This window comes from Gavialis gangeticus, unplaced genomic scaffold (genome assembly GCF_001723915.1).
Source record: "Gavialis gangeticus isolate Ggan-Ray unplaced genomic scaffold, GavGan_comp1, whole genome shotgun sequence".
NCBI lineage: Eukaryota > Metazoa > Chordata > Crocodylia > Gavialidae > Gavialis > Gavialis gangeticus.
In genome coordinates this window covers 60,619,164-60,627,797 of record NW_017728995.1, presented here as the reverse complement: position 1 = coordinate 60,627,797, position 8,634 = coordinate 60,619,164, and positions in this window count along the sequence as shown.

Sequence of the window (8,634 nt, the reverse complement as noted above, 5' to 3'; positions counted from 1 at the left end):
GGAGCCATGCAACAAACAGCAAATGGCAGATGCATGTAACATGGCATTATCAGACCCCATTCTTTCCATTCCTATTTCATAGCTATTGCCATGTATCCTTAGTTCCTTTCATGTACTGTATCCTACAAAATGGAACTCATTATGGGTTTTTATCTCATGATAAAAAAGGCATTTCTTTCCTCATCCATATTTGCATTCACCAGTGCCTAGATCCCCTCACAGACTGCAGGTCCTTTCATTAACCTGTACTCCTTTCTCTCACTCACAGAATTGGTTGGCAGAAGTGACAGAAATTAAAGAACTTGATGCACATTAATCTTTGTTATGGATCAAATCTGTAAGTCTTTTCCTGTGTATAACCATCTCATTTGGTTTGCTTCGAGCTCTCCATCGTTACTTGTAGTATAGCAATTAATTATTTCCTTATTCTTCATTACACTGAAAACTGTACTTGTACAGAGCAAATAACTCATCAGGACTCTGTTTCTGTACCTACTATGTGCTTATTTTTCTATAATGGCCTTTTTTAATTTCACTGACAACTGACATGTTGATATTGTTAAGGTTAGTAACCCACCGATAAAAACCAGAAAACACTTTTAGTATCCAACAGTCTTCAGTTATGGCTGCTGTGAAGCGTGATAAGAATATTTCATGCCTGAATGTGAGAACAGCACTTTCCCAAATAACCCAAGCCATCCTATTTCCAGCATGGATTTCTTGATGATTATTGGGCTTGCCTTCATGCCAGATTGTTTTAATGCTGTGTATTAGGTTTGTGTTTATGCTGACTTGTTTTTCCTTTTACAATTGTAATGGTATGCATTGTGTGTCTTGTATGCTGTGTAGATGCCTTTGATCTGCCTCTTAGAAATGATTCAATCAATAAAATTAGTAAGCAAGCTAATGGCAAAAAGATTTTTGTGAGAGTTCTTCTGGGATACAGTAGGCTGGAAGGAATTCTCTGTAATAAAATATATTCTGATAAGCTGACACAGGATTGCGAAAAAGCAAATTACTAGACAGTGACCGATTTTAAGCGGGAAGGTGTAGAGTACCTTTAACATTGCTTTCTTGGATTGCATAATGAACAACAGTGACCTGAAGAACGCATTGCATTCAAAAGCTTGTCAAAGTCTATCACAACCATGCAGCTGGTCCAATAAAAGATATCACCCACAGAATGAAACTGGATAGAGGCCCATTGCAAGTCTCTGGGTTAGGGTCAGACGGGAGAGCAACAAGGGTGATGTCATGGTGGGGGGGTCAGACCAGGAGGATGTGGTGGATAAAGCTTTCTTCAAACAGCTAGCACCAGTTTTCTGATCACAGGCTCTGCTTCTCATGTGGAACTTCAATCACCCCAACATCCACTGGGAGGGCAATACAGCAGTGCACAAGCAATCCAGGAAGTTTTTTGAGAGTGTTGGGGACAACTTTCTGTTGGAGCAGCCAACTAGGAGCCATGTTCTTCTTGACCTGCTGCTCACAAACAGGGAAGAATTGGTGGGGAATGTAGTAGTGGATGGCAACTCGGGCAGCAGCAGTCACGAGATGATTGGGTTCAGGATCTTGAGGAAAGGAAGGAAGGAGAGCAGCAGAGTAAGGACTCTGGACTTCAGAAAAGCTGACTTTGACTTGCTCAGGGAACTCATTAGCAGGATCCCCCGGGATGCCAGTCAGAGGGGGAAGAGGAGTCCAGGAGAGCTGGCTGTACTTTAAAGAAACCTTACTGAGGGTGCAGGAACAAACCATCCCGATGTTCGTGGGGAGTAGTAGATACACAGAAAGGTAGGACTGCGATTCAGAGAGACCTTAACAAATTGGAGAATTGGACCAAAAAGAAATCTCATGAGTTTCAATAATGGTAAGTGAGAAGTCCTGCACTTAGGACAGAACAAATCCATGCACCAATACAGACTTGGAAGTGACTGGCTAAGCAGCAGCTCTGCAGAAGAGGACCTGGGGGGGTTTACAGTGGACAGTAAGCTGAATATGCGCCAGAAATGTGCCCTTGTTATGAAGAAGGCTAACGGCATATTGGGCTGCATTGGTAGGTGTGTTGCCAGCAGATCAAGGGTAGAGACTATTCCCCTCTACTCAGCACTGGAAACCACATCTGCAGTACTATGTTCAGTTTTGGGCCCCGCACTACAGAAAGGAGGTGGACAAATTGGAGAGAGTCCAGCGAAGCACAACAAAAATGGTGAGGGGGCTGGGGCACATGACTTGTGAGGAGAGACTGAGGAAACTGGGCTTATTTAGTCTGTAGAAGAGAAGACTGAAGGGGGATTTAATAGCAGCCTTTAACTACCTGAAGGAGGATTCCAAAGAGAATGGAGTTAGACTGTTCTCAGTGGTGGCAGAGACAGAACAAGGAGCAATGGGGGTCTCAAGCTGCAGCAAAGGAAGTTTAGGATGGATATTAGGAAAAACTCTCTCATTAGGAGGGTAGTAAAAGCAGTGCAACAGGTTACCCAGGGAGGTTGTGAAAGGTTTTTAAGACCAGGCTAGACAAAGCCTTGGCTGGAATGATCTAGTTGGGGATGGTCCTGCTTTGAGCAAGGGGTTAGATTAGATGACCTCCTAAGGTCCCTTCTAATCCTAATTTTCTATGATTCTATCTCTACATGGTGCAAGGGAGTACCATACAGAGATACCCTGGGCTATCTCTGCACTAAATTAATAACTGGAAGCTGTGTATCTGTACTCCTATGGTACTCTGCTCTGCTGAGATGCTTTTGAGTCTGGAACTTGGATGTGCAGACAGAGCTAGTAGGGCTGTGCAAAAAGGCTATGTTTTGATTTGGTTTTGGATTTGGCCATTATGGAGGGACAGTGATTCCTTTCAGTGTTTTGGATTACTGTTCCATTTTGATTCAGCTGAATCTGTTTCAGAGTTTCGACACCGTTTCGGTGATTTGGCCATAGGATAATGGGGAATCACTAAAATGCCTATAAATTTGTCATTTCCTGCCTGATTCAGATGCAAATTGCAAAGGTAATAGACCCTTTTGAGGGCATAAAGCCTGCAAAGTTTCAAGGATATAGGTGCAGAGGTTTCTGTGAAACTGCACCTCAAACTGTTCAAAGCAAAACTCATATCACTCACCGGCAGCATGCTGTCATCCCGCATGCAGATCTGGGGGCCTGCACCCCCTGGGATGGCTGTGGGGCCATGCCAGACTCCTCCTGGGGGGTATGGGCCCCTAGCTCTGTGCACAGGATGACAGCAGGCCACTACTGCCAGCTGGGACCAGCGCTTTGTGCAACCTGTGCTGAGAACTGGGAAGACTAGTGCTACTGCTGGCCCCAGCCAGCAACAGCCCCATGCTGTCATCCTGCATGCAGATCTGAGGACCTGCACCCCCCAGGAGGGCTGCACAGCTGTGCCAGACTCCTCCGGGGGGGGCCTGGGCCTCCAGATCTGTGCATGGGATGACAGCAGGCTGCCACTGCTGGCTGGGACCAACGTTAGCACTGGGTTCTTTCCAGCACTTGCTATGGGCTGTCATGCTGGTGCTGGCCTTAGCCAGCAGCAGCAGCATGCTGTCATCTTACATGCAAATCTGGGGACCCACACCCCCCAGGAGGGCTACGGCGCTGTGTCAGACTCCTCCTGGGGGGTGCGGGCCCCTGGATCTGTGCGCGGGATGATGACAGCAGGCTGCCATTCCTCCCCCAGAGCACTGAGATTAAAAGGGACCCCAGGGACAGATCGGAGACACTGGTCAGCTACACAGTCAATATCAGAGCAGTCCTTCCTCCCCTCTTCCCCCTCCCTCTTCTTAGTTTCTGTTTCCCTGCAAGCCTGGCTCTGAAACTCCAAAATGTTTCGGATGGTTTCATTGTTTCAGAGATTTTTCGGAGCCTTCCATTTCATTTTGGATTCGGTGTTTTGGGCACTGAAATGGGCCAAAATACCTCCAAAATGAAATGGCTGCTGAAGTTTTGCAGAGCCCTAATAGCTAGATGTAGCGGCACAAGACTACTTTGTGTAGCAGAGGCATGCCCAATATCTCCTTTGGTCTTCCACCAACAGTAAATGGGAACCTACTCGAGTGGCTAGATTCATCTCTACGTGGCCAGAATAGCCTCTGGGGAGAGTTGGACTAAACCTAGATCTCAGTCTGCCCCATTAACTCTGAAAACCTGGACCATGTCCTGAGATCACTGTGATGCAAAACTTGTCTCCTTCCTCCCTTGTGTGTGTAGCATAAAGGAACCTCATCTGTAGTGTGGAAATAACCCCTGCCACCCAGGGCAATAATACTTACAAAGTCCTTTGAAGAGTATAAAGTAATTAATTAACTGAATAATTAATTGACTGATTAATTATAACCATCATATAATACAGCACTATATGATGAGAAATGTAAAGCTTTATTTGCCATCCAGGCCCTAAATATAATATTATAACATAATCCAAATCCCAGATGCCAAGAAGCTGGACAACATTGTGTTATATGGAAAATGTTAACAAGAGTGTAATTGTTTTAGCAGAAATGTTAATGCTAAATATTTTTCCTACTCAGCACTGTTGTCCTTGTCCTGCACTGCAATAAAACTTGACATACTAAGTGCACAACTGGCATGATGATAGCTGGGAAAGAGGGGGAAACCCCCCCCCAGGTTTGGTGTGGGGGAGGAGAAAGGTGAAGTTACACCTTTGTCTTCCCCCACAATTAGTCATAGGAATACAGGTCTGGAAGAGACCTCCTGTATCACTGGGCATGTCCTCACTGCAGTGGCAAAGCTCAGTCTTATGGCAAGGGAATACACTCTGTTTAACTGTGTCGTCTCCAAGCACATCAACACTAAAGATGAGATGGTGAGGACATCACCTGAGAGTGCCTCCAGTACTGCACCCAACACAACCACATCATACAAGCCCTTTCCTAAACTGTTCCCACTTCTCCCATGGGGAAGTCTCTGTTTTGGATTTGACAGCGAGTAAAAACCTTAGAATCAAAGATGTCTAACAGCCTGCACTGCTACAATTATGCCATAGTCAACAAATGCTGAGGAACTCAGGAATTTTAAGCAGAAATTACATCATGTGATGAGAGTTTAAATATAAGTTAGCTCCCTATTCCTGGTTTAAGAATTCAAAATATAGCACCATAGTAAGGATTATAAAAAGCCATTAGAACAAAATCAGCTAATGAAGTAATTGACCTTTTGTGCCATTTTTTATATAAATACCATATTATATTTATATTGCTTTCACACACAAAACAGTGCACGTCCAAATAAAAGATACACAATATATGTTTATACAATATGTGGGGTTATACTATACCCATATCTTCTCTGTGTCTAGATATGAAAAACTGTATTTGGGGAGGAGAGACCTACTGATTGTGTGTTTTGCTAAGTGTCCCAAGGTGGTAGAACTCTGTCGGAGAGAGAGTCCTAAGAGCCTAACAACTAACACATTAAGAAAAGAAGCACCTTGCAGAATTGAGTTGTTGATTTGCAGTTATTTTAAACTGGATTATTCTTTAACTGCTAATTAAGCTTCTGAAAATGAAGACTGCTGACAAAAAGTTTTGAATAAACTACTCGGTCCCTTGATATTACTCAAAGTGATAGAGGCAAAGAATATCAGCCTTCAGCATTGAAAATAATAGTTCCTAATTAGAGGAACTCACCTCAGATGTTGTTGCAAAGGATGAGCCACAGATATGTCTTCCCCCACAGGAGGGGCTACTTTACTGTCAGGGTGGCTAGAATCTGGAACCAACTTCTAAGAGAAGTGGTGCTGGCTCCTACCCTGGGGGTCTTTAAGACAAGGGTAGACAATCACCTTGCTGGGGTCGTTTGACGCCAGTACTCTTTCCTGCCATGGCAGGGGGTCGGACTTGATGATCTGCTCAGGTCCCTTCCGACCCTAGAAACTATGAAACTATGAAACTATAATATCAGAGATGTCCCAAGATGAAGTCAAGTAATCAGTTCAGGTACTCACTGCTGTTCCTTGGAGGCAAAAAGAAGGGGAAATATGTGACTATAGCTTAGAGAAACAGAAGCATAGACTTGGCATTTGCTCTCTGCAGGTCCTGGGTGCACTTGGAATTCTCAGGATTTAACATGCAATTTCTATTTGTTTTGCACCTTGGATAAAAGTGATACTACCCCATAGTTCATACTTGTTGGTGAGCAGTTTCTTCAAGGAGGGTGCAATTGCAATTGTTAGGTCATAAGCTTTGCAGAATGCCAGACAGCTGACAAATTATACCAAGTGCAATTAAATTACAATTTTTATTTTCAGACAATTAACTATATGCCAATGTTCAGGAATTCCCAGGCAAAATATTCCGACACTTTGTGTTGTGCAGACATTGAGGAAAAGCAAAACAACTCTAAGGCCTGTTTGTGGCTTTTCTCTTCACATTTTCATCATGTCAGTACCTATTCAAGGGCTTCCTCTTGTTCCACTGATTCAGCCAAGGGAACTTGCATTTAATCTCAGCAGTGACTAGTACATAGCTTAAGCAGGTTCTATGTATGAACCTGCTTGGGGAGATTTTTTCCTTTCTTTATCCTTCAAAGGAAGATGTTGACCCCACTTTTCCAAGAGCCTCAAAACCAACACCTCTCCCTGTGTAACTACTTGGGTCAGGGGATAGCTGGGATGCTGAGCCTGAACTCAATCTGCTAGAAAGTGCTGTGCTGTATCTTGTTTGTATTTGGATTAATTTTGCCTCAATTGGTGGATAGATATTAGTCTGAGGAGGAACTGAAGACCAGGAAAGTGAATAGCATCAATCTAACTGAAAGAGATTTTGGGGAAAACACCCAGCTACAGAGTGTGTTATATTATAAACATAGAATAAGAACTAGACTGTAAGCATATGGCAAGACTGAAGTCAACCACCAAGGTCTATGTTACAAAAAACACAACATAACAATTTTTAACTTAAGGTTCTACAGAAACTTATGAGTTTAACTTACAAAGTTACAACAAGTCAATTGAAAGAAACACTTCTTTATAAAATCCCCAAGGGCAAGATGACGTTTGACTAAAACCTGTAACTTCTCTTAAAACTGGAAGCAGCTGTAGTTACTTAGCTCCACCCCTTTTCCAGTTTTAGCCAATCAGACCCTTCCAGATAGCCAAAAATGGAGTCAAGCAGTCAGCAGTGAGCATTGTTTCTGGAAAAAAAGCCACCAAATGCTGCAGTTTTTAAAATAAGGTGAAGGAGAAAGAAGGGAGAAGTGAACTTGCAGTTTAATTCTTCATTTTTATTTTCCTGTGGTATGTTTTATGTAAATGTTTAATGAGTTTCAATACACACAATACCTAACTATCACCAGGGATCCGAGTTTTGTTTCCCATGGAAAAACAAAGTATACCATGGATTTTACTTTTTACTGGGCGCAAACATGGATTTTTCATTTTACCAGAGAAGCCCATGAATTTTTGCAGTTTTGGGACAAGCTTTCTGCAGGCAGCAGAGTTCCAGCCTGCAGGGGACTAGGAGGGAGCAGGAGGAGGGTGGTCAGGCAGGGGGTGCCATGCGCATGTATAGGCAGCCTGGAGAGCAGCTCTTTCAGGTAAGGGTGGGTGTGGGGCATTGCGCCCCAGTAAGAAGGGAGGGAGGGAGTTGGGCAGGGCTGGGACTGGGGTTGCTGCCCAGCTGGGTGGTGTGTGGGGCTTGGGGTTGCAATGCGTGGCTGCAGAGCCCCAGTGGGGAGTGGGACACAGCTGTGGGAAGCTCATCCAGGGGGCAGGGCCGGCTCCTTGCCACTGCATGCACTCCCAGGAGGGGGGACCTGTGCCTCCCAGATATGTGGATGGGGCAGGGAGTGGGACATGTTGTGGGCTTGGGTGGGGGTGTGGAGCCAGCTCCATGTCACTGTGTGCACTCCAAGGGGTAGGGGGGGACCTGTGCCCTCCAAGATCTGTGTGTGGGGAACGGGTGAGAGAGGGCATTGGCTGCAGGCTTGGGTTCCTGCCCTGCTGCCCTCCCCTGGGGCCTCTGCAGCCCAGCAAGCATGACCCAGCACAGTAGGGAACAGCAGAGATGCATGGAGAAGCTGCTTGTTGCTCTGAGTTCTGTGCTGCCCTGGTGACGTGCTCCCTGCACGTGCGGCAGCTTTGATTGGCACAACCCTGCACCACTGCCCTCACTTCAGCTGCGCGCAAAGGGGGCATGTCACCAGGGCAGTGCAGAGCTTGCAGCAACAAGCAGCTTCATGCAGATCTGCTGTTCCCTGCTGCACCAGGTCATGCCTGTTGTGCTGTGGAGGCCCTGGGAGAGGGCAGCAGGGTGGGAGCCTGAGCCCGCAGCCCGTGCCTGCCCCCATGCCCACCCTCACTCCATGCACAGATTTGGGGGGCACGGGTCCCCACTGACCCCCAGGAGTGCATGCGGCTCCAAGGAGCTGCCTCCCCCCCACAAGCCCGCAGTGCTCAGCCCACTCCGCCCTTGCCCCACACACAGATCTGGTTGGTGTGGGTCCCCCCTGCCCACTGGGGAGTGCGTGTTCAGGTGGGGAGCTGGCCTCCCCCACCCAAGCCAGCAGCAGGCAGCAAGGGGGCTCTACTTTGCGCTGCTGCCTCCTGCTGGGAGCAGGAAGCAGTAGATCTGGGTCCCTGGCCCCATAGCCCTGGCAGCTGGGGGCCTC